The sequence below is a fragment of the Canis aureus genome, chromosome 5 (genome assembly GCF_053574225.1).
Source record: "Canis aureus isolate CA01 chromosome 5, VMU_Caureus_v.1.0, whole genome shotgun sequence".
Classification (NCBI taxonomy): Eukaryota; Metazoa; Chordata; class Mammalia; order Carnivora; family Canidae; genus Canis; species Canis aureus.
This window is the reverse complement of record NC_135615.1, coordinates 60,762,040-60,788,799: the sequence shown is the minus strand read 5'-3', so window position 1 is coordinate 60,788,799 and position 26,760 is coordinate 60,762,040. Positions and strand designations below refer to the sequence as shown.

General features: G+C 36.8%; 1 long non-coding RNA gene across 18 annotated transcripts in view; it reads right to left on the bottom strand.

Moving 5' to 3' along the window:
- LOC144314342 (uncharacterized) overlaps window positions 1-26,760 on the bottom strand; it is a 154,973-nt gene that overhangs the window by 123,144 nt on the left and 5,069 nt on the right. For 7 of the 18 annotated variants that reach the window (XR_013380178.1, XR_013380177.1, XR_013380156.1 and 4 more), the window contains exon 3: window positions 6,514-6,538. The exons of the other annotated variants lie outside the window; for them this stretch is intronic. This is a non-coding gene — a long non-coding RNA (uncharacterized LOC144314342). The remainder of the gene's footprint in view (window positions 1-6,513; window positions 6,539-26,760) is intronic. 18 annotated transcript variants of the gene reach the window in all.

The following is a 26,760-nucleotide window of genomic DNA, read 5'->3' as shown; positions in this document are numbered from 1 at the left end:
GTTATGCAAGATGAATACGTTCTGGGGATGTAATATACAGCATGGTTACCATAGTTAACAACACTGTACTTATTATACTTGAAATTTGCTAAGAGGCTGAATCTTGAGTATTCTCACCAAACACAAAAAGATGGTAATGATGTGAGGTGATGGATATGTCAATTAGCTCGATTGCAGTGATCATTTCATAACATATACATATATTAAAACATCACTGGGGAGCCTGGCTGGCTCAGGCAGTGGAGCTTATGACTGTTGATCTTGAGGTTGTGAGTTTGAGCCCCACATTGGGGGCAGAGATCACTTAAAAACAAAAATCTTTTTAAAAAATCACTTGCCTACCTTAAATACATGTAATTTTTATTTGTCAGTTATACTTTAATAAAGCTGAAAAAAATAAACAGTGTGTTCTTTTCATTTTCTTAATAACTAGCTCTGTGACCTTGAACCAGTCACATCTCTTCTCTCAGCTTGTTAGCTTTCTATAATTGAAAGGGTCGAACTGTGCCTTTGTCCTATGGGTCATCTGAGTGCTTCAGCAGGAAAGGCAGCTGAATAATTTTAGGTGGCTGAAGTGAATAAAAATTAGATTTCAACCACAATGCTGTTATTATTAAATGGCTACCTAATCAGACCTCTCTTTCATCCCAAATTAATCTGTAATGATTTAAATTATAACTTACAGTTTTTGAAGTGCTTGCTTCTACATTTTCCCCTTTTTCTCCCTTCAACCCATTTGAGGTAAATAGGGCAGGCATTTATATCTCCATTATTTTCCTTGTTGGGTGAATGTACTACTCTCACCCCAGGATCTCCACGGTCTATAGCAGCAACTCTCACGTCAAGATCCATAGAGGGCACCTATTACAAAGTCTTATTTCTGAGTCCTTCTAGACCCACTAAATCAGAAGCTCTGAGCCTGAGGTCCTGGGATTTATTTGCATTTCTGATAAAACACTTCCAGGTGATTTCTATACACCATAAATGTGAGAATCACTAGTTTACAGAACATGTGAAGCCTTATTATGTGTCAGGCACTGTACTAGCTGCTTACATATATCCTTTCATTCAATCCTTATAGATTTATGGAAAGTTTAGAAAGAAGTTTGGAAAGAGCAAGAAACATTTCCTAAAGTCCCCCAAACAGATTTCCTTTTATATCTCATTGGCCCAAACTGGATGGTATGCCCGCCCCTTAGCTAATCAAACAAGAGTAATGGACCTACCATAATTGGCTTAACCTAATCAACACCCCTGAAAGTAGGACTAGGTCAAGGGGGCAGAACACACCTAAGCAAAATGCCAGCTCTTCCGGAAAGAAAGGTGATGGGTGTTGACCAGGCAGCTAACAGTGTTGCCCACACTGTCATTGTTGCCTTATCTTCCTTATCTACCAGATAGACTCCTTTTTGTCCTATAAGACTCAACTCAAATGGTACCTCTTTCGGGAAGCTTTCTCTGGTATCATCAAGCATACAGAATGCCACATCCTCTAAACTCCTATATTACTGGGTTCATACTTCTACTATAGCATTTATTACATATCTATAATTCTGCTACCTTCAGAAAGAATGAAACCCTAGAAGAAAGGACCATATTCTATTAACCTTTTGAGCTCAACCTTGTTGAAAAAAAGAGGTAAAAAGAAGAAGAAAGGGAGGGAGGAAGGAAGGGAAGAACTTAATTTCTCTGAATCTCAGGCTGTTCATCTGTAAAATAGGAATTGTTTTAATTCCTAATAATTGTTTTAAAGATTAAATGGTATAAAAATTAATGGTAAAAGCATACAACACAGTTTCTAACACATAGCTTCACATATATTTTTAAAGAATATGCACTCATCCTATATTGTTTAAATACCATCCTCCCATCCTTCACATGCATTTCCTAGCACAATGCTCTGTACAAGTATACTTGCTCAATAAATGTGTTGATAGCTTGTTTCAATCTAAAAAAATACAGATTACTGAACAAATTAAACAAGCAGTTCACCTTGCCACGTCCTGATTTTTATTAGACTGGCTAAGAGAACTTTTAACATTTCCCCAATTCTCTATTAACAGAATTCTTAATTGAGGTTCTCCTACAACCGCCCCAGAATATGAGATATGCATTCTCTGCTTCAGCGACCTCTCACTAGGCACTCTTTTGCTTTTCCACTCCACTCTCCTCAGTATTCTGGGCTTCATTTCAGATCTGTCTTTCTGAGGTATTCTTTCCTCCCCTTCCTAACACTTCTTTGTTGCTAAAAATAGGTGATGTCCCTTCGGAGCAAAAACACTTGGCAAATCAGTTAGCTTTTATAGGTACAGCTTTATACTGGTCCCTGTAAGATTGGGGGATGGACTAAGTAAAGGAAGAAGCTCACCACCATCCCTTTCTCTCTGTGTACCCCTACATTCCTCAAAGGAGTTTACAAAATGTATGTAAAAATAGTAATATCATACTCATCAAAAATGCACAGGCTAAAGGATGCTAAGTGAGACTTTGCAGAATGCTAAAGAGTAAACAAAACAGCAAGCTCAGAAAATCACCAGAAAGCATTTTGAGGAAACATTTCATTAAAGAGCCCCATACCCAACTCAACAAACTGGGACTGGAGCTGTTGCTGGTTATGATTTAGTAATATACCAAGGAAAAGTGGAACATGTAGAATGGCCAGTTTCCTTCAGATTATAATGGATATAGTCAGGAATTCTCTCATTTAGACTATCTCCTGATATGATACTGTCAGCCTGAGTCCTGCTTGCACTTAGTTCCTATACATCCTGTGAAATTTTGTGACATTAATCCTGAAAGAGGCATCAGTCAGCATATTATGTAAAATATTATTCTCAGCATATTATGTAGAATATTATTATTTTATTGAAAATACTTGAGTATTTTGGCTTGAAAATACTCCCTTTCTCTGCAAGTGAAAATTTCCTATTAGATACAATATTTTATCTTCCTTACATCTGGTATATGTGTGAATTCCATGTATTTATGTAGATAGATCCATATCTCCGTGGATATTGAGGCATGAGCATGTTGTTGCACACACATGTATATATTTGTGCATGAATTTGTGTATGTACATACGTGAAAATGAAAGTGTTCTCACCACTCTGTACTTTTGAAATTCATCTCTGGAGTTGCATTGTCCTAATTTCTTTGAATGAAAGTAGCAAAGTTACAGCACAAACTGAAATGGCTCAGGCCTACATTTAAAGGTAACTAGCCCAATTTAGTACTCAATTAAATCCTATTCTGTTTCATCTATTAGCAACTGTGTCGAGCTGCTTGTCAACTGCTCTTTTCTGATTCTTCCATCCTCAACTCAAAAGTCATTCCACCTTCTCTGTCTTTTCTAGAGTTCATGTCAAGTTCCCTGCCTGCTATTCAGTATTTCACACATATCCTTAGAGTCATAGTTCTCATAGCTTGATTTGTAGGCCTCTGGTTATCTGTCAAAAAGATTCCTTAGGTATAAAAATAGCCCAACAAGTGAGTCATACAAAAATGAATATAAGAGGTCAGAGGGAAGTATGAAGAATTAGAAACATTCTCTAATAAAAATTGTTATTATCACAGAATAGAGCAGAAAGAGTAGATCAACATCCCAACAATGTCATCACTGATGGGCTACCTAGCCATTAACTGACCATCTCCAGTGCTAGGAAACAGAGAACCATCACTAAGCATGCCTTCCAACCATGACAACACTTTCTTGTATATCATGGTCATATTTGTCTTCCAGTAGTTTCTACCATTCAAGTATTCATCTAAAGCCCATTAGAGTAATTATTATCCTCTAGTGGTTGGTCTTTGAGATACTGTTTTAAGAATTGAATGAAAATTATACACTCTCTCCATAGAAAACTGCACATGCAAAGATAATTCTTCTTGCAATTTCAGAGAGCTCAAAAGTCCTAAGAAGCCTATCCACCCGTGGACTCTCAGGTAAAGAATTCCTCACTACTGTTTTGTACTTAGTAGAGAAATGGAGGAAAAGTAAGCCATGATTTCCTCCTTCAAGTTCACCTTCCAATAACAAATACTTGTGAAACATTTAATAGCAATAAAGCAGTATATGGTGAAGTACTCATTGTATATGGAGAGGCAGAAAATTCTGCTCCTCCTTAGACAGCAGGATGGAAGTCCTTGCAAATGGCCATCGTGCATTCATATTCCCTAAGAAAAATAAAAGTCTTTTGTTATGTTCTCAAAAGCATCAGCTGATAGCACAGTAACAGAGGAATAGAGGAGGGTGCTAGCCACGGTAAGGCACATAGTACTCAATAAATGTTTGGTGAATAAGTAAATGATCCAAGAATAAAATGTTCCTTGATCCTCCAGAGGAGAAAGTTGAAAGGAACAATAAAAATATTTCATTAGCCTCCAAGCCTCCTTAAGCTTCCGTCCACCTCACCACTTAATCCAAAAATGTCAAAGTATTTCTAAACCTAAACAAACCTCTAGGAGACATGTTTTAGATGAGTTTTAAAAGGTTAAGAAGATGTGTCCAAGGTCACAAAAGCCAAACCATAGAATAGAATGCAGAAGGTTCTCCACTCCAACTGAATCTTAGGAAACTAGTACTCACATTCTCATTTTAATTTTTTAATAATGATACCTTCTAATAGAGTAATTGGACAGCTTTCAGAAGTGATTAATTTTCTTTGAAATCCAGATGTTAACTCTGCTCTCTTTATATGAGGGTGACCTTGAAAGTACAATAAAGAAACTTCATCAAACAAAGTGACCAGAAAAAAACTCTTGGCTGGTTCACATTGATTTCTATTTGTGCTCTAACACTGCTCTTTAATGAACATAAAATATTTCCTTTTGGGTTGGGCTGTTGCTCTTTAGTTCTTCATATCATATCCTTAAAGTAAGACACATTTAATGACTTGTTCCAAAGTCTGGTGGCAGAGTAAAAACAGTAAAACAGCAACTGAATACACTGACTTCAGGGTTCCCAGCTTAATATGTTATTCAATAGCCAATTAACAGTTACTAATGCATTCTAGAATATATGTATATTTTTACCATAGTGTTGATAGACGAATGGGGAAACAGTCCTTATTTTTTCATTTAAAATATACAGAGTCAGCAAGTTCAGAGAAACAGCAATTCAGAAGCGTAATCCTGAACAGATGGCTCCTCTCCACATGCTATCTCTGAAGGGGATTTTTTTCAAGGTAAATAGACACAAATGTTTTGGTGCATTGTGTACCAAACTATAGATCTCACAAGAAGCATTTTCCAGCAGGAAACAAGTTTCTTATTAATCACATTTCATGACAAAGACAAAAACTGGTCTGTGAGTTAAAAATAGAGCTACACTACGACCCAGCAATTGCACTGCTTGGGGATTTACCCCAAAGATACAGATGCAGTGAAAGACCAAGACACCTGCACCCCAATGTTTATAGCAGCAATGTCCACAATAGCCAAACTGTGGAAAGAACCTTGGTGTCCATTGAAAGATGAACGGATAAAGAAGATGTGGTCTATGTATACAATGGAATATTACTCAGCCATTAGATATGACGAATACCCACCATTTGCTTCAACATGGATAGAACTGGAGGGTATTATGCTAAGTGAAGTTAAGTCAACCAGAGAAGGACAAACATTACATGGTTTCATTCATTCGGGGAATATAAAAAATAGTGAAAGGGATTAAAGGGGAAAGGAGAGAAAATGAGTGGTAAATATCAGAGAGGGTGACAGAACATGAGAGAGTTCTAACTCTGGGAAACAAAGGGTAGTGTAATGGGAGGTGGGCGGGGGTGGGGGTGATGGGTGACGGGCACTGAGGGGGGCACTTGACCGTATGAGCACTGGGTGTTATACTGTATGTTGGCAAATCGAGCTCCAATAAAAAAATATACCAAAAAAAAAAAAAAGGTCTGTGAACTAGTTTAAGGCATACACTGCAATTCCATCATTAAACTTTTATTGATCGACAATATGTTCAGTTATTTCTAAGGTATTTAAGTCATTTCAAATCTGCCCATTCTCTTTCCCTCATTCCTATACCTACCCCACACCACCCCCATTAATCCCTAACAACATTAGCCACAAAGGCAGTATGTCTCTCCTTAAAACATCCCTCTTCTAAAACAAAACAAAACAAAACAAAACAAAACAAAACTTTTTAAAATTAAAACGTTTCTCTTCTATCCAACAAAGTCTGAGTGTGTTTAGGAGGACAGTATATATTGTTGTTTATTGTTATTGTTAAGTTAATGAAAACTTATTCAATTCAACAAATGTATTTCAGGGAGCCACACTATGAAGGGGTAAAAGATACAAGTCCCAATTCTGTCATTGATTAAATGACATTCAAGACACATTGTAATTTCTTGCCTCAGTTCCACCATCAGTGATATCTGACCTGCTCACTTGATAAACCTTTGTATAAACATGTTCATTCATTCATTCACTCAACAAATTTTCATTGAGCCCCTACTCTGTGCTAAGCACTGGCATGGTGCTATAGATATAGTAGGAAAGCAAACAGACCTGAGCCTGACATCACGGGCTTTACCTGTAAGAATAAACAGAAGGAAACAAAAGTGAACGCTGTGTTTGAATACGAAAGTTAGAGAAAGATATCATAACTTGGAAGCTTTTGGACTGTGGCCTCCTTTTACCCAGACTTATAGGTAAGGCTCCAGAGAAATGGTATGGATTACAAGAGAAAAACATTATCAAATATGCAAAAAGCGACCACCTCATAACTACTTCATTATCCTATTGGCTCAAAATATGACTTCAAATACAATCCAAAATGTTTCTTATTTTAAGTGTGCTCCCTTACCCTGACTTGCTCATGGTGGCTTTTTTTTTTTTTTGGAAGCAAGTTGCTACATATAAATTTATGTATAGGACTTTAAATACAAATACACAAACAAGAACAGCATCCTCAACAACAATGGATGGTGCACTATCTTCTGTAGCCCAATAGTTCCCACAACATGGCTAAGTAAACCACTGAAAGACATGAAATTATTGCAGGTGGTACATAAATAACATTTTTGTAATGGTTATGTGTTTATCTTAATGTGTATGAGAAAAAAACATAACCAGCATGTAAAAGCCATGATTTCACTGATTTGGGGCTTAGTATGAGGCTAAAGTACATAGTCATGTAAAAGTCCACTTTCTGCAGCCCACATGAATTACAGGAGCAAGGCTCTGAATGTTTCCAACCTTGTACCATAACTTCAGAGACACAGGAAGTACAAGTGTTATCACTAGCAATTGGATCTCCCATCCTGAAGGACCAATCTGAACTTCCTGCAGTCTTGCCTGAGATAGGTCATACTGTTACTGAAAGTAGCAACAGCTCCAGAAGTGTTGGGGAAATCTTAACTGGCTCATCTTGAGTAACTTGCCCCCTTGAAGTGAACATTGTGGCCAGTGGGAGGAGATTCTCAAATTAGCCAGTCCTAAACTTTGTTGTCGCCTTTGGCACCCGAGCTAGAGTAACCCCACCTAAACCATATGGATTAACAAGGGAGGAGACGTGGTTCCACAAAAGAAAACCAAGAGACTATCCTCTGTATGTATAATGAAGATAGCAACTCTTACATTGTAATATTGTGGTGAGAATTTTTAAAATAAGTAATGTACTTGCCTGACTGACTCAATGAATGGTGCAAAGCCAGCATTCAACAAATGGTGGACTAGTAGCAGTAATAATTGTTATTATGGTTTGTTAACATGATGATTATTGTTGTTACAGTTGTGGCTTCTAACACAGTTTTAGGGCCCCATTTGTTAATTATTTTATCAATCCATAAGTGAAGGATAATTATTTGAATATAATCTCTGAAGAGCCATTAAGTCTAGGTAGCACTTCCTTCAATTATATCCTGAGTTTGTTTATCATCTTCATGCGTAATCAAGGTACTCAGAATTACCACAATCAGTGTCTCACCAAATAGCTTCTGCTACATTCTTAAGTGACATGTAGTTTTACCATAACATAATTTTATCTAAATGATTATACACCGATAGTGTCAGTATTTACGGTAATGCTATATTTACAATAGACTGTAATGTATTTTTCATAGAGCCCATATGATATTGTGAGCTAATTTAGTGTTTAGAGTTTCAAAATTAAAAGTAGTGATAATAAGGATAAAACAACAGTATCAGCAAGAGCTTAGAAACGTTGTTAGAATCTTTGCTTTTTAAAAGGCATGTTATGCAGTCAGGGAGAAGAATTAAAATAAATGTAGAAATTGAAAAATAGCAAAATAAAGCCAGTTATACCTGTGTGGACCAAGGATAGTACTGTATACACCCTTTAAATAACCCAATTAATTGATAGATTGGCATAAATTCAAAAGTTAACCAACATATTTCAGTAAGACAATATATGAATAAAACATACTTGGTTCATCATTTTATGAGTAGACTTAAGATTATCATCTGTTAAGATTATCATGAAAAAATACACATAATAAATATAAAGAATTAAATAAATTTCTTCAATATATTAGGCCCTCAACAAAATGTAAAAACAAACTTTTAAAATATAGATACAGTATATTTTACCTTTATTGCAGCAAACCTTGATAAAAGTCAGTAGAAATGAGACAAAGGTGGGTGAAATATTGCCTAAATATCATAAATTTAAAATATTCTATAATAAGTCATAGTAATGAATTTTAAAATCTTGGAACTATGTGTGCTAATTATGGCTGATTTTTTTAATGCAAAAATGATATCCAAAAGAAACCAAAAAATGAGCTCACCTTAAAATTAAATTCTATCTGGACTGTCAAATAAATTAAATGTTATAGGGACGCCTGGGTGGCTCAGTGGTTGGGTATCTGCCTTCAGCTCAGGGCATGACCTTGGGGTCCTAGGATCCAGTGCCACATCGGGCTCCCTGCAGGGAGCCTGCTTCTCCCTCTGTCTATGTCTCTACCTCTCTCGGTGTGTCTCTCATGAATAAATAAAATCTTAAAAAAAAAAGAAAGAAAAAGAAAGAAAGAAGGAAAGAAAGAAAGAAAGAAAGAAAGAAAGAAGAAAGAAAGAAAGAAAGAAAGAAAGAAAGAAAGAAAGAAAGAAAGAAAGAAAGAAAGAAACTCTTAAAAAAAAAAAAGATATCACTCCACTATCTTCTCTCATTTCCAAAGAAAAGTCACTCTCATCCTTATCTTTGTTCCTGTGCACATAGCGCATCTTTATTCCTTGATTGCCTTTAAACTTTTTCTTTAATCACTGGTTTTGAGCAGTCTGATTATGATGAGCCTTGGTATAGCTTTCTTCAAGTTTCTCATGCTTGCAGTTCACTGTGATCTTTGGATCTATGAGTTTGTAGTTTACATCAAAATTTGAACATTTTTGGTCTTTTTTTTTTCAAATATTTTTCTACTTTTCCTCTGGGAACTCAAATTATAAATATATTGGCTCTCTTACCTCAATGATGCTCTTCTCATTTTTTTTAGCAGTTTTACTGAGACATAATTCACATACCATAAAATTCATCTGTTTAAAGCATATGCATCAATAACTTTTAGCATATTCAGAAAGTTGTCCAACCATTACCACATCATAATTTTAGAACACTTTCATCACCCCCAAAGAATATCCATTATATTAGTTTTCTATGGCTGCTGCTGCTGCAATAAGTTACACAAATTTGGTAGCTTAAGCAATATGAATTTATTATCTTAGAGTTCTGGAGTCAGAAATCTGAAATGGCCTCACTGGGCTAAAATTAAAATGATGGCAGGCCTGCATTCTGTTTTAGAGGTTTAGGGAAACATCCATTTCCTTGCTTTTTCCAGCTTCTAGTGGGCATCCACACTTATTGCTTCATAGTCCCCTTCCTCCATCTAAAAAGCCAGCAACTGCATGTCTCTGACCATTCATATCTCCCTCTCAGACCAAACATGAGAGAGGGTCTCCATTTTTAAAGATTCATATGATTAGATATTTATGTGGCTAACTCAGGATAATCCCCCCCATCTCAAGGTCTATGTACTTACTTGATCACTTCTGCAGATTCCATTTTGTCATGTAAGGTAATATATTTGTAAGTTCTAAAGATTAAAATATGGACATATTTGGAGACCATTATTATGCCTAGCACACCCATTTACAGTAATTCCCCATCCTCCCCCACCCTACACTAGACAACCACTAATTAGCTTTCTGTCTTTATAGATGTGCCTATTTTGGACACTTCATATAAATGGAATTTTATGATATCTAGTCTCCCATGCTTGTTTTCTTTCACTTACCATAATGTTTTCAAGGTTCATCCATGTTGTACTATGTATAAGTACTTCATTCTTTTTTATGGTTTAACAATATTCCATCATATGAATATGCCACATTTTGTTCATCATTTCATCAAATGATTGACAATTGGCCTGTTTGTATTTTGGGACTACTATGAACAATGCAGCTATGAAGATTAAGCTTTTGTGTGTATGTATGTTTCCGTTTTTCTTGGGGATAGGAATTGAATTGTTGGGTCATGAGGTGTATTCAATTTTTTGAGAAACTACCAAAGTAGCTGCACCATTTTACTTTCCCCTTAGGAATGTATGAATGGTTCCAATTTTTCCACATGCTTGTGGAACTTTATTGTTTATTTTATTACAGCCATTCCAGTGAGTGTAAATTGGTAGTTCATTATATTTTTGATTTGCATGTCTCTGGTGGCTAATGATATTGAGCATCTTGTTATGTGAATATTGGCCATTTGTATATCTTCCTGGGAGAAATCTTTCAGATCCTGTTTCCATTTTTAAATTGGGTTATTTGTCTCTTTTCATATTGATTTGTAAGAGTTCTTTATATATTCTGTATATAAGTCCCTAAATAGACAGATTTGCATATTTTTTACCCACCTATGGGCTGCCTTGCACTTTCTTGATGATGTCCTTTGAAGCACTGAAAGGTTTTAGTTTAGATGAAGTCCAACTTACCTATTTTCCTTTTGTGCTTGCACTTTTCATGTTGTATCTAAGAAAACATCTCCTCAATATTATGAATATTATTAAGACTTACTCCTATGGTTTCTTCTAAAAATTTTATTATTATAGTTCTAATATTTAGGTCTTGGGCCCACTTTGAGATAATTTCTGTGTATGGTGTGAGGTACAGATCCAATTTTATTCTTTTTAATGTGAGCATCTAGATTGTTCTTTATTTGATTATCTCAGCACTCTTGTTGAAAATCAATTGAGAGTTTATTTCTGGACTCTTAATCCTTTTATATTGATCTATATGTCTCTATATGTTTGTCCTTGTGCCAGGATTACACTGGCAATTTTACACTTCTTGAATACAAAATCAAGAAGCATGAGTCCTCCAGCTTGGTTCTTCCTTTCTAGAACTATTTTAGCTATTGTGGGTCCCTTGCATTTCCTCATGAATTTTAGGATAAGCTTGACAATTTCTTCAAAATAAGCCAACTGAGAATTTGGTAGGGGTATGTTGAAACTGTAGATCAATTTGGGCAATATTTCCATCTTAATAATACTAGGTTTCCAATCCATGAACATGGGATGTCTTTCCATTTATTTGGATCTTCTTAAAATTCTCTCAACAGTACTATGTAGTTTTCAATGAGCAAATCCTATAATTCTTTTTTAAAATTTTATTGACAAGTTTTTTGTTTTTTATTCTATTGTAAATTATAGTTTTCTTCATTTTGCTTTCAGATTGTCTATTGATAGTGTATTGAAATACAACTGCCTTGTATATTGATCTTACATCTTGCAAACTTGCTAGATCTTGTCATTTACAAATGAGACTTTTACTTCTTTTCAATCTTGATGCCTTTTATTTTTTTCTTGCTTAATTTACCTGACCAGTATCTCCAGTAAAATATTAAATAGAATAACAGCTGACATCCTAACTTTGGGATATTAGGGAGAAAGCATTCAGTCTTTCACCATTAAATATAATGTTATCTGTGGGGTTTTCATAGATGCCTTTTATCAAGTTGAAGTAGTTTTCTTCTATTCCTACTTTTTTTACTGGTTTTATCAAGAAAGAGTGCTGGAATTTGTCAAAAATTCCTTTTCTGTGTCAACTGAGATGATAATGTTTACTCTCCTTTTATTCTATGAAGATGGTGTATTACATCGTTTTTCAGATACCAAACCAACCTTGGGTATATTCCTGAGATAAATCCGACTTTGTCATGGTGCATCTCCTGTGTACATGATTGAATTCAGTTTGCTAGCATTTTGTTAAAGATTTTTACATCTGCATTTGCAATGGATATTGGTTTGAAGTTTTTCTGTGATATCCTCGGTTTTGGTATTACAGAAATACTGGTATCATAGATTGAGTTGAGAAGTATTTCTTCCTCTTCTATTTTTTGAAACAGTTTACAAAATATTAGAATTCATCTTTAAAAGTTTGGTAGATTTCACCAGTGAGACCATTTAGGCCTGCAATTTGTGGGAAATTTTATTTCACTTTGTTTTTCAAGATCTTATTTTTAAGTAATCTCTACACCCAATGGTGGGCTTGAACTCACAACTCCAAGATCAAAAGTCACAAGCTCTATCAACTGAGCCAGTTAAGCACCCAGGAAAATTTTTAATTATTAATCCAAACTTTACTCAGATCTTTTACCTTTTCTTGAGTCAGTTTCAACAGTTTGCTCATTTAATCCATGTTATTTAATTAGTTGGCACACAACTAATTCATTGCATTCTTTTGTAATCTTTGAAAAAGATTACAAGAAAAAGATAATCTTTTTCTCTAAGATTAGTGATAATTTCCTCTCTTTCTGATTTTAGTAATTTGAGTGTTTTCTCTTTTTTTTTCTTGATCAGTCTATGTGTTTGTATTCTGTTGATTTTTTCAGAGAACCAACTTTTGGCTTTATTGATGTTCTCTGTTTTTATATTCTCTATTTCTTCTATTCTACTCTTATTTCCTTCCTCGACTAGCTTTGGGTTATTTGCTCTTCTCTTTTAGTTTCTTATAGTGGAAGATACAGATTTTAGATATTCTTTTTTAATATAGGCATTTATAAATTTCCCTCTAAGCACTGCATTAGCTGAATATCATAAGTGCCGGCATGTTGTTTTCACATTCATTTATTTTAAAATATTTCCTAATTTCTCTACTTAGGAATATGTTACTTTCAACATATTTGTTAATTTTCCAAATTTATTTCTGTTATTAGTTTCTAATTTAATTCCATTGTGGTTAGAGATGCTCTTTTTTACTTAATCTTTTTAAGTTTGAGGCTTGTTTCATGGCCTAACATTGATATAGCCTGGAGAACATTTCATGTGGGCTTGAGAAGAATGTGAATCTTGCTGTTTTGGGGTGGAGTATTCTATAGATCCCTGTTAGGCCTGGTTGACTTATATGCTGTGCAAATCCTCTATTTCCTTGCTGATCTTCTGCATAATTGTTCATTCATTATTGAGAGTTGGATAACAAAGTGTCCAACCATTATTACTAAATTGTCTATTTTTCCCTTCAATTCTATCCATTTTTTAAAAGATTTTATTTATTCATGAGAGAGAGAGAGAGAGAGAGAGAGAGAGGCAGAGACATTGGCAGAGGGAGAAGCAGGCCCCATGCAGGGAGCCTGATGTGGGACTTGATCTCGGGACTCCAGGATCAATCCCTGGACTGGAGGCAGATGCTTAACTGCTGAGCCAGCCGGTGTCCCAATTCTGTCCATTTTCGTTCCACATATTTTGAGGCACTATTAAGTGCATATATGTTTGTAATTGTTTTATACCCAAATGTTATTATTAAATCTTCCTTGCATCATTATAAAATATGTTTCTACTAACAATTTTTGTCTTAAAAATCTATTTTGTCTGATATAAATGTAGCCACTAAGTTCTCTTTTGGTACTATTTGCATGGTATATCTTTTTTTCCATCCTCTTATTTGTAATGCATTTGTGTCTTTGAAACTAAAGTGTATCTCTTGTAAACATCATATAGTTGGGTCTTATTTCTGCCTTTTACTTGGAGAATTTAGTCCATTTATATTTAATATAATTATTGATAATGTATGATTTATGTCTGCCTCAAATTTTAATTCTTCTTTCTCTGTGTGTTTCATTTGAATAGTTTCTATTTTATATTATTAAGTTCATGAATCTTTTTTCTTTAATATCTAATATGGTATAAATCCCATCTAGTTTATTTTTTACCTAAGACATTATAATTTTCATCTCTAGACATTTAATTTTTATTATTAAAAAACATTCTAAGCCCTACTTCAAGATAAGAAGCAGTTAAATAACTTTTATGGTCTTTGCTAATTCTAATATCTGTGTGAGTTCTAATTTCCTTTTGCTTAATGGCTTGCCCTCCATATTATGGGTCAGATTTTCTTGCTTATTTGAATGCATGTAATATTTATTTGGATGTCAGACATTCTGAGTATTACCTTGTTAGGTACTGGGTATTTTTGTACTTTTTTTTAAAGATTTTATTTATTTATTCATGAGAGACAAAGGGAGAGAGAGAGAGAGAGAGAGAGGCAGAGACACAGGCAGAGAGAGAAGCAGGCTCCATGCAGGGAGCCTGATGCAGGACTCGATCCCAGGTCTCCAGGAGCACACCCTGGGCCAAAAGCAGGCACTAAACCACTGAACCATCCAGGGATCCCCATTTTTGTAAAAATATTCTTGAGTTTTGTTTCATAACAATAAAGTTCCTTGGAAACAGTTTGATCATTTTGGATCTTTCTTGTTGGGTAGGATCAATGTGACATTTAGCCTGAAACTGATTATTCTCCACTACTGAAACAATATCCTTCTGAGTTCTCTCAAATACTCCATGAATTGTGAAATGTCCTGGTCTAGCCAACAAGAAGGACAGGACTTATTATTGGACCTGTGTGAGTGCTGCCACTGCTCCCTCTAATCGTCTCTGATGGTTCCTTCCCAGTCTTAGGCAGTTTCCTCACATGCATGTGCCAATTACCAACCTGAATATTTAAGACGGACTCTGCAGATATCCAGAGTTCTTTCTGTGTGCAGATCTTTCCCCTCCAGAACTCTGTAATGAGAACTCTAGCTTCCTTGGTCATTTTGGTTTCTCAATTCCATCTGCTCAACCCAGGAGTCTGCTGAACTCCACCTGGATTCTCCCTCCCTGTACCACAGACTGAAAATTCACTTAAGGCAGTAAACTGTGGCAATCATAGGGTCATCTCATTTGTTTCCTGTCTTTCAGGAATCAGTGTCCTTTACTGCTTGATGTCTAAGGTCTTGAAATACATTCTCATGTATTTTGTCTGTTTTTTTTTTTTTTCTAGTTGTTCCAAGAGGGAGGATAAACAGGCAAATACTGTTCACTCCATCTTGACCAGAAACGGAACTCTTGCTCTGGGTTTCTTGATGTCCCCTGGGGGTCCCAAATGACTCAGAACTTTTTCTACATCACTGGGAGTGCATTTTCACATACCTGATATAATGGAGTAGAAGGTACACAACAAGCCCTTTGAAGTATTCTTTTCAAAAATGTTTAACTGAATCTGAGGAATATTGCATCTGGACCAGCGTGGGCCTCAATAAGCCACAACCCTATAACAGAGAAGTTCTCTTGCACTTGAACTCCTCTGTCTCCAGGGCTCCTGTGTCCAGCTCTTTAATTTTTATGCCAATCTATACATGAACTTATGATACTCCTATAATGTCATACACTGATGAAGGCAATATTTAAGCATGAATCCAGACCCAAGAAGAGGAAGACACATTCTTCCACTGTCCTAAAATGCAGGCTGCTGATAGAGACATTGATTCACACACTTCTTAGACACCTAGCTATTTTCACCACAGAGAAGTCAGAGCCCAAAGCATAAACCAGAATCTGAACTCTTTAAATTGTAGTATGTTTAAATGACTTACTAGCCATTTAAGAGCTAGGAATTAGAACCTCTGTAAAGTTCCCAGTAAACAGAAAAATATAAACAAAAATAATATTCTAAAATACAACGATTGTGATATTCAGAAAATGCTCATGGAAAAGTGATTTTCTCATGATCTGTCAAAGTCAGGTTTGGTTGGTGATGGGATGAGCCTAAGGAATAATCAAGGTCCAGAGACTAGACCAAGTTTGTCGAAGTGCGGTTTTTGTACTCAAAATTATTTAGAGATATATGTTTAAATGCAGGATTCTAAGCCCTGTTTCAGAATAACTAAATCACAATTTCTAAGGGTGAAGCCCCAGAACCTGCACTTTCAATAATCACTTTTGGTGATTTTAATGCACAATAAAGTTTGATAATGACTCTGGACAATACCACTAAAATTGGACAGGGTAGCAGATTCATTAATGAACACCAAAAGGAAAAACTCCAAATATGAAGGCAAGACATGGTGTCAAGGGAATTTGGCAGTAAGCAGATAGTTCATGTAGACCATTATGGGAGTGGGAGGAAGGCCCTACAATGTCAACAGATGGAGACCAAAAATGGAGAGAGGTGTTAGGAGTTGAGGATTAGCAATAGGTAAAATTTCAAACAGATAGATGATGGACTTCAGAGATGTGGCAGCTTTGTAGTAAGTCATGCAGACTTAGGTTTAATAATTGCATTCTAATTTCTACAAAGTTGAAGGGATCAAAGTAGAATTCCAAAACCGAAGCTGGGCCAGAAAGAACCTAAAAGAGCCTATTACTGGAACCAGTCACAAGGACCAAGGTGAGAGGCTGTTCTGTTGGGCCAGGGCTGGCTGAAAGAAGGACCAGCACAGAGACTAATTTAATGCTTAGCCACCAAAAAGCACATCTAGGGGCTCTTGGATTTCCTTGGTCACAGCATGGATCAGTCCAGGACCCATTACAAGAGTTAGCTTGCCTCAGGGAGCAAGGACTGACTGCAAAGGACCTATCTGACCCAACTTTCCATTCCCTACTTGAATTCTGTTTCGGACGTAAGCCTCAGGATGTTGTCATGGGGGTTATAGTGGTTCTTCTCAGTAGTTATAATGCAGACAGCCAGCTGTAAAGGAGGTTGAGTCCTAAATAGAATAGCTTCCTAAGGGGAACAAGGGGTAAGTGGATCTTGGAACCAATAGTAAGTTGTCCTCACTCCCAAGAAATTCTGAAATGTCACAGCCTAGTCAATCCAGGGTACAGAACCCAGATATTCTCTGTTCAATTCACTTTTCTTTAAAATAGCAGATTACTTTTGCAGGGAAAGAAACACTTTAATTTTTATCTCACTATTAGTTGAACCTGTAAATCCTTGGTTCTTTCAAGCTTAGTGCTTGGTATCTCTAAAGTTGTGAAAGTATATGCCGAATTCCTCTATTCCCTCCATGAAACTCAGCAAACAGGCAGGGAGCAACTAGTAGTCTCTAATAGAGTGCTTACTAATCTGGCAGATGTACTCTGGGAGTGTGGGAAGTAAGTGAAGCATTGGGAGAACTGTTAGAGTCAATGCCAGAGAAAATCAAAATGGTAAGGCTGAACAGATCTAGTAGAGGGTGTTGAGAGAAGGCTGGACCCTTCAAGCTTTTCTGCCCCTTTGGTTACTTAACTACTAGCTGTCTCACTCCGGGGATCTATAGGATTCCCTTGGCTATCCGTCTCCAGCCCTGTGGGATGTTCCCCACTCATCCCATTCACCCACAAAGAAATATGCTCAAAATCAATTGGGTGGTGATTATGAGCCATTATCTGCCTGCTGTGCTGAAAGGAATATGAGGCAATCTGGAGAAAACCTCTTCATGATGTGCGTTAAAAAAAAAAAAATTCCAGTATATCTAAGAGTGGTGTCATTCCTACGTTGAAAAATCAAAGTCGAGCTATGGTTCTTTCATAATACTGGCTTGTTTTGTTTACAAAAGTGTCCTATTTCTAAAGCAAATGCTGTAAGAGCTATGGAAGAGTCATTCTTGATCTGAAGGGAGGAAAAGAGGAAAGGGAATCATTTCAAAAGTAGAATAAGATTTATTTATTTATTTATTTATTTATTTATTTATTTATTTATTTATTTATTTATTTATTATAGACAGAGAGAGAGAGAGAGAGAGAGGCAGAGACACAGGAGGAGGGAGAAGCAGGCTCCATGCCAGGAGCCCAACGTGGGACTCGATCCCGGGACTCTAGGATCGCGCCCTGGGCCAAAGGCAGGCACTAAACCACTGAGCCACCCAGGGATCCCCTCAAAAGTAGAATAGACGGATTCAGATTCAAGGACTGAATGGATTCGTAACATTTTCTCACTATGCTCCATTGGTGGGGCCAATGTTGCTCTGCCTCCTATAGTCTCCCCAATGTCACTCTCCAGGATCTCTGTCCACTTAACTCAGATTTAGAATTATGTATGTAGAATACAGCAGGTGCCTGAAATTCAATTCTGTGATTAAGGAAATGAAGGCCTGGAAAAAAGAACTGAATGTCCCAAAGTTGGCTGAACCAAGACCAAATCTTCTGTCTCTTGATTCTCAGTCCAGTGTTCTTTCCACTCTGCTGCCTTTCTTGATGTCACTTCCTTTTAGTTTTCAAAATTACTTTCATTTATTATTTGTCCAAGTCTACGGGAACTAAAGCTTTCTAATATCTTCCTTTAACAGCTGTACATCAACTACTCTGCATTTCTAGCTGTTTTCTTTGGGGGAGGTGTCACAAAACATGGAGAGCATTCTAATAATTGTGTGTTATAAAAATAATTTATTCTGTATTAAGAGCTAGGAATCATTTATTGGAATAAATATCATGGGATCACAAATTGCTTAGATAAAGTCCATTTATGATGATCAATAATATCTGCTAATGCAAGGGAAGATTATTGAGTAAGGTAAGAACTAACGAAAACGTGAATAATACAATTAGCCAAGCTGCTATTTCAAAGAGCAACTTAGATATAATCTTTGAAGCTCGGATCTCGGGGAAGTAGCATGAAGTAGCAGGAAGGCCACTGTCTTAGAATGTAGAAAATTAGGGTGACCATCCTGATCGCAAAATTTATCAGCTGATCTTCAGTAAATCACTTGAACTTCTCTAAGCTTAACTTCATTATGCATGAAATGTAAATAGAAATCTTGGCTATTTCAAAGTTGTTAAAAGGATCAAATCAAATAATGTATGAGAGATGGTATGATTCAAAGATCAGAGACTATGTGTACCATGATGCCAGAGAGCCATGTGTGTTGTATTCTACAGTTTACTCCTGGCATCTAGCACAGAATCTGGCACATGGTGCACACACACACTGGCACACTAGCAAGGCAAGAATGGGCCAAATGTCGTTCTTCTCATTATTTTCTTGCAGGAGAAATGACTGGTGTCACTTCTTTCCTAGAAAAAGCAGAGGTAGTAGAATCAAAAGAAAGGATGATCAAACTGACCAACTCTTTTCAAGCCCCATTCATCCACCTCTGAATCCGAGATCACACCATTGATTTTTTTTTTTTTTAAGATTGCTTTTAGGCATCCACCTCAATAATTTTGGTCATTTTAAAGTACTACATTCAGTGTTTTTACTGAAATCTGTATGTCTTCTCTTTGGTCTTTCAGAACAGCACTGGTTTTAATTTATAATGGATAAAATTAATTCAGAATCATCCTCCTTCTTTTTCTTTCCTCTCCTCTTAGCTCTCTCCAAAAGCTATGATGGCCATGAGAAGAAGTAGCGACAGAGACAGCTTGAGAGGAAAATCAGTTCAGTTCTCTTCTTTCTACTTCTAGCTCCGAATGATTTTAACTAAAAGTCCTATGGGATAGGTGTCTGGTTAAAAATGTGTCTCTCTCTAAATTGCCTTCTTCAATTTTATAGATGTGCCCCCGTTACACACATAGGAATTTCATTAAAATGTTTTTTCTCTATCACAGAGGTCAGGATTTTTCAGGCCTTTGGAGAATAGATAGCATGCACAAACATCGGCTCAACTTAAGATGATGTTATCCCACTGGAACAGCATGTTCTTGGTATTTTGGCAGACTCTGGGAACACCCCCAAATCACATGTAGAGGATACAGACAGGTCACAAAATTAAATCAGTCTAGTCAACCTACTTCTACCCTCAACCCACTTCTAATAAGTTTGAATTAGTTAATGCCTCCCATCCTGTCCCCCTAGTCATACTTGTTAACAGCCAGTTCAAACTGGAATTAACTGGATTCAGATAAGATTCACCTACTTTTTGCTTTCACAAATACAACTGACAGGAACAAAGAAAAACATTTCTATTTGTATAGAGCAATGTGTTGATAATTCCTTGGACCTTGAAGCTTATAGAAGACAATGAGATAATGTCTAAAACGTGTTGGAGCTACACGCATGAAAGGCTCTATGGAGAAAGAAAATATGATAAATAATGCAAGAAACTTTCATGTCAGGAAACCTCCTGTCTTCTGGAGGACTTAGTAATTATTAAATAAATACTTTACGAATACATACCTGCTAATCTTATCTGTCAGCTTCAGCCAAGGGAGTTTGAAAAGTACTATTATTCCCATCATAACAAAAAGAATCTTGATTTCTAAAGAAAAATTTTTTCCAAGAAAATTCTAACACCTACCACAGGCTGGTAGGTGATGCCTTCATATTAAGCCAAACTTCTAACTTCAATTTCAGCTCTTGGTCAATCTTACCAATGTGAAAGCACTAGTCCTATCCCCTCAAACTTTCCACTCAGTCTCAGCCAAATGCATCCGTGGGGGAGATTCTCTTGCTATCCTAAATTGAGAAAACTCAGAAAGCACACCCTCTTTGGGGTTCTTGAACCATCAAAGTATGCTCAACAAATAATGTTCTTAAGAGTGACCACATAATGAATTTCAATAACTTAAGAGCTCAATTCAATTACCTACAAGTCTTAATCTGCTCCTTCATGCAAGTCCCTTCATTTAAAAACACACGAAACCTTTATTTCTTCCCTTGGCATCTTTATTCCTAACAATTATAAATAAAGAAACTACTTTTTTTCATGAACTCAACAAAATAACAAAAGAGACACAAAACTTAGCAAAGAATTTTCTGACGGGGACTTCAAAAATATTTGACATATGCTCTCTTCTCACCAAATGCCAATAAATCTCCCATTTGTTTATTAAAAATCAGTATCATTTCAGTTTCCAGAACCTTACTTGAAAACAAGCCACTACCTTTTTTAACTTACTCAATCTTAAAAATCTTCTCAAATCATCAAGTCACAAAATTTCTATTAGATTGAAAAATCAAAAAGTCTCAGAGCTGGGGAGAACTTTGGTAAATGATCTGATTTAACCCTGGCCTATAGATAGATGAATGTAGTTTATGAGTATTAAAACTGATGACCTGTGGACAGTGGGCCATGCTTGACCTTTTGGGACATACACCAAGTGGTAAGACAACCCCCTCACCTCAAAGGGGTTGATGTGTTTCCAATGATGTGTTTCCCAAATTGTACCAGTATCACTGAGGGGGAAAGGTATGATTGTAAAAACGAACATTTCCAGGCCCTGTCTCAGACTTGCTGACTCAGAAAGTTTAGGGATGGGACCCAGGAATCCACATCTTTTAAAGCATCCCAAGTAATTCTTAGCACCATTCAACATTTGAGAACCACTACTCTGGTAGGTCTGAGAGATGTGCTCAAAATAATACCAGTCAGAAAAGTGTTGAATATGGACTGAATGCGGGGGGGGGGGGGGAGCTTGTCTTCTAGGGCCATAAACAAAAATTTGATCAGCATCTTCCTTCGTTAATGCCAGATATATCAGAAAACACTAAGTCATCTCTTAGCCCAACTCAGACATTTTTCTAAATTATGTTGACCACTAGGTTAGATTGTGAGCCATTAATTTCATAATAGATGAATAGAAACCCTTACTGGGGAATTTTAAAAGCTCTAGTGATCTACATTCTCCCTAAAATGCCTAACTCACTTGACATTTAGTATGGATTCATTTAGTTCGTGCACTACATGTTAGTCTATTTTCTTCCCATGACAATGGTGTTCATAAGGAATATAGCAAATTTCATTATATTTTCCTTTGACAAAAAATATAAAAAACTAGTAAACATAAAGTTGAATTCATAAACGTGAGGTATTTGAACTTTAAAAAAGTAAACTCCTCCCGAGGGCGCCGAAAGGGACAGAGGGCCAGAATATGTATTTGAACAAATTCTAGCTGAAAACTTTCCTAATCTGGGAAGGGAAACAGGCATTCAGATCCAGGAAATAGAGAGATCCCCCCCTAAAATCAATAAAAACCGTTCAACACCTCGACATTTAATAGTGAAGCTTGCAAATTCCAAAGATAAAGAGATGATCCTTAAAGCAGCAAGAGACAAGAAATCCCTGACTTTTATGGGGAGGAGTATTAGGGTAACAGCAGACCTCTCCACAGAGACCTGGCAGGCCAGAAAGGGCTGGCAGGATATATTCAGGGTCCTAAATGAAAAGAACATGCAACCAAGAATACTTTATCCAGCAAGGCTCTCATTCAAAATGGAAGGAGAGATAAAGAGCTTCCAAGACAGGCAGCAACTAAAAGAATATGTGACCTCCAAACCAGCTCTGCAAGAAATTTTAAGGGGGACTCTTAAAATTCCCCTTTAAGAAGAAGTTCAGTGGAACAGTCCACAAAAACAAGGACTGAATAGATAACATGATGACACTAAACTCATATCTCTCAATAGTAACTCTGAATGTGAACGGGCTTAATGACCCCATCAAAAGGCGCAGGGTTTCAGACTGGATAAAAAAGCAGGACCCATCTATTTGCTGTCTACAAGAGACTCATTTTAGACAGAAGGACACCTACAGCCTGAAAATAAAAGGTTGGAGAACCATTTACCATTCGAATGGTCCTCAAAAGAAAGCAGGGGTAGCCATCCTTATATCAGATAAACTAAAATTTACCCCAAAGACTGTAGTGAGAGATGAAGAGGGACACTATATCATACTTAAAGGATCTATTCAACAAGAGGACTTAACAATCCTCAATATATATGCCCCGAATGTGGGAGCTGCCAAATATATAAATCAATTATTAACCAAAGTGAAGAAATACTTAGATAATAATACACTTATACTTGGTGACTTCAATCTAGCTCTTTCTATACTCGATAGGTCTTCTAAGCACAACATCTCCAAAGAAACGAGAGCTTTAAATGATACACTGGACCAGATGGATTTCACAGATATCTACAGAACTTTACATCCAAACTCAACTGAATACACATTCTTCTCAAGCGCACATGGAACTTTCTCCAGAATAGACCACATATTGGGTCACAAATCGGGTCTGAACCGATACCAAAAGATTGGGATTGTCCCCTGCATATTCTCAGACCATAATGCCTTGAAATTAGAACTAAATCACAACAATAAGTTTGGAAGGACCTCAAACACGTGGAGGTTAAGGACCATCCTGCTAAAAGATAAAAGGGTCAACCAGGAAATTAAGGAAGAATTAAAAAGATTCATGGAAACTAATGAGAATGAAGATACAACCGTTCAAATTCTTTGGGATGCAGCAAAAGCAGTCCTAAGGGGGAAATACATCGCAATACAAGCATCCATTCAAAAACTGGAAAGAACTCAAATACAAAAGCTAACCTTACACATAAAGGAGCTAGAGAAAAAACAGCAAATAGATCCTACACCCAAGAGAAGAAGGGAGTTAATAAAGATTCGAGCAGAACTCAACGAAATCGAGACCAGAAGAACTGTGGAACAGATCAACAAAACCAGGAGTTGGTTCTTTGAAAGAATTAACAAGATAGATAAACCATTAGCCAGCCTTATTAAAAAGAAGAGAGAGAAGACTCAAATTAATAAAATCATGAATGAGAAAGGAGAGATCACTACCAACACCAAGGAAATACAAACGATTTTAAAAACATATTATGAACAGCTATACGCCAATAAATTAGGCAATCTAGAAGAAATGGACGCATTCCTGGAAAGCCACAAACTACCAAAACTGGAACAGGAAGAAATAGAAAACCTAATAACCAGGGAGGAAATTGAAGCAGTCATCAAAAACCTCCCAAGACACAAGAGTCCAGGGCCAGATGGCTTCCCAGGGGAATTCTATCAAACATTTAAAGAAGAAATCATACCTATTCTCCTAAAGCTGTTTGGGAAGATAGAAAGAGATGGAGTACTTCCAAATTCGTTCTATGAGGCCAGCATCACCTTAATTCCAAAACCAGACAAAGACCCCACCAAAAAAGAGAATTACAGACCAATATCCCTGATGAACATGGATGCAAAAATTCTCAACAAGATACTGGCCAATAGGATCCAACAATACATTAAAAAAATTATTCACCATGACCAAGTAGGATTTATCCCTGGGACACAAGGCTGGTTCAACACCCGTAAAACAATCAATGTGATTCATCATATCAGCAAGAGAAAAACCAAGAACCATATGATCCTCTCATTGGATGCAGAGAAAGCATTTGACAAAATACAGCATCCATTCCTGATCAAAACTCTTCAGAGTGTAGGGATAGAGGGAACATTCCTCGACATCTTAAAAGCCATCTATGAAAAGCCCGCAGCAAATATCATTCTCAATGGGGAAGCACTGGGAGCCTTTCCCCTAAGATCAGGAACAAGACAGGGATGTCCACTCTCACCACTGCTGTTCAACATAGTACTGGAAGTCCTAGCCTCAGCAATCAGACAACAAAAAGACATTAAAGGCATTCAAATTGGCAAAGAAGAAGTCAAACTCTCCCTCTTCGCCGATGACATGATACTCTACATAGAAAACCCAAAAGTCTCCACCCCAAGATTGCTAGAACTCATACAGCAATTCGGTAGCGTGGCAGGATACAAAATCAATGCCCAGAAGTCAGTGGCATTTCTATACACAAACAATGAGACTGAAGAAAGAGAAATTAAGGAGTCAATCCCATTTACAATTACACCCAAAAGCATAAGATACCTAGGAATAAACCTAACCAAAAATGTAAAGGATCTATACCCTCAAAACTATAGAACACTTCTGAAAGAAATTGAGGAAGACACAAAGAGATGGAAAAATATTCCATGCTCATGGATTGGCAGAATTAATATTGTGAAAATGTCAATGTTACCCAGGGCAATATACACGTTTAATGCAATCCCTATCAAAATACCATGGACTTTCTTCAGAGAGTTAGAACAAATTATTTTAAGATTTGTGTGGAATCAGAAAAGACCCCGAATAGCCAGGGGAATTTTAAAAAAGAAAACCATATCTGGGGGCATCACAATGCCAGATTTCAGGTTGTACTACAAAGCTGTGGTCATCAAGACAGTGTGGTACTGGCACAAAAACAGACACATAGATCAGTGGAACAGAATAGAGAATCCAGAAGTGGACCCTGAACTTTATGGGCAACTAATATTCGATAAAGGAGGAAAGACTATCCATTGGAAGAAAGACAGTCTCTTCAATAAATGGTGCTGGGAAAATTGGACATCCACATGCAGAAGAATGAAACTAGACCACTCTCTTTCACCATACACAAAGATAAACTCAAAATGGATGAAAGATCTAAATGTGAGACAAGATTCCATCAAAATCCTAGAGAAGAACACAGGCAACACCCTTTTTGAACTCGGCCATAGTAACTTCTTGCAAGATACATCCACGAAGGCAAAAGAAACAAAAGCAAAAATGAACTATTGGGACTTCATCAAGATAAGAAGCTTTTGCACAGCAAAGGATACAGTCAACAAAACTCAAAGACAACCTACAGAATGGGAGAAGATATTTGCAAATGACATATCAGATAAAGGGCTAGTTTCCAAGATCTATAAAGAACTTCTTAAACTCAACACCAAAGAAACAAACAATCCAATCATGAAATGGGCAAAAGACATGAAGAGAAATCTCACAGAGGAAGACATAGACATGGCCAACATGCACATGAGAAAATGCTCTGCATCACTTGCCATCAGGGAAATACAAATCAAAACCACAATGAGATACCACCTCACACCAGTGAGAATGGGGAAAATTAACAAGGCAGGAAACAACAAATGTTGGAGAGGATGTGGAGAAAAGGGAACCCTCATACACTGTTGGTGGGAATGTGAACTGGTGCAGCCACTCTGGAAAACTGTGTGGAGGTTCCTCAAACAGTTAAAAATATACCTGCCCTACGACCCAGCAATTGCACTGCTGGGGATTTACCCCAAAGATACAGATGCAGTGAAACGCCGGGACACCTGCACCCCGATGTTTATAGCAGCAATGGCCACGATAGCCAAACTGTGGAAGGAACCTCGGTGTCCAACGAAAGATGAATGGATAAAGAAGATGTGGTTTATGTATACAATGGAATATTACTCAGCTATTAGAAATGACAAATACCCACCATTTGCTTCAACGTGGATGGAACTGGAGGGTATTATGCTGAGTGAAGTAAGCCAGTCGGAGAAGGACAAACATTATATGTTCTCATTCATTTGGGGAATATAAATAATAGTGAAAGGGAATATAAGGGAAGGGGGAAGAAATGTGTGGGAAATATCAGAAAGGGAGACAGAACGTAAAGACTGCTAACTCTGGGAAACGAACTAGGGGTGTTGGAAGGGGAGGAGGGCGGGGGGTGGGAGTGAATGGGTGACGGGCACTGGGGGTTATTCTGTATGTTAGTAAATTGAACACCAATAAAAAAAAAATAAATAAATAAATAAAATAAAAAAGTAAACTCCTGACAGAATTAATTGGCACATACAGTTTCTGTATAATGTATAATATCTAGCACTTTGTGTACATAAATATCATCTGGGGAGTAGCTATTGATGCAGATTGCCCAAGAGTTTGACTTGGTAGAAGTAAGACGGGTAATTGAATTTTT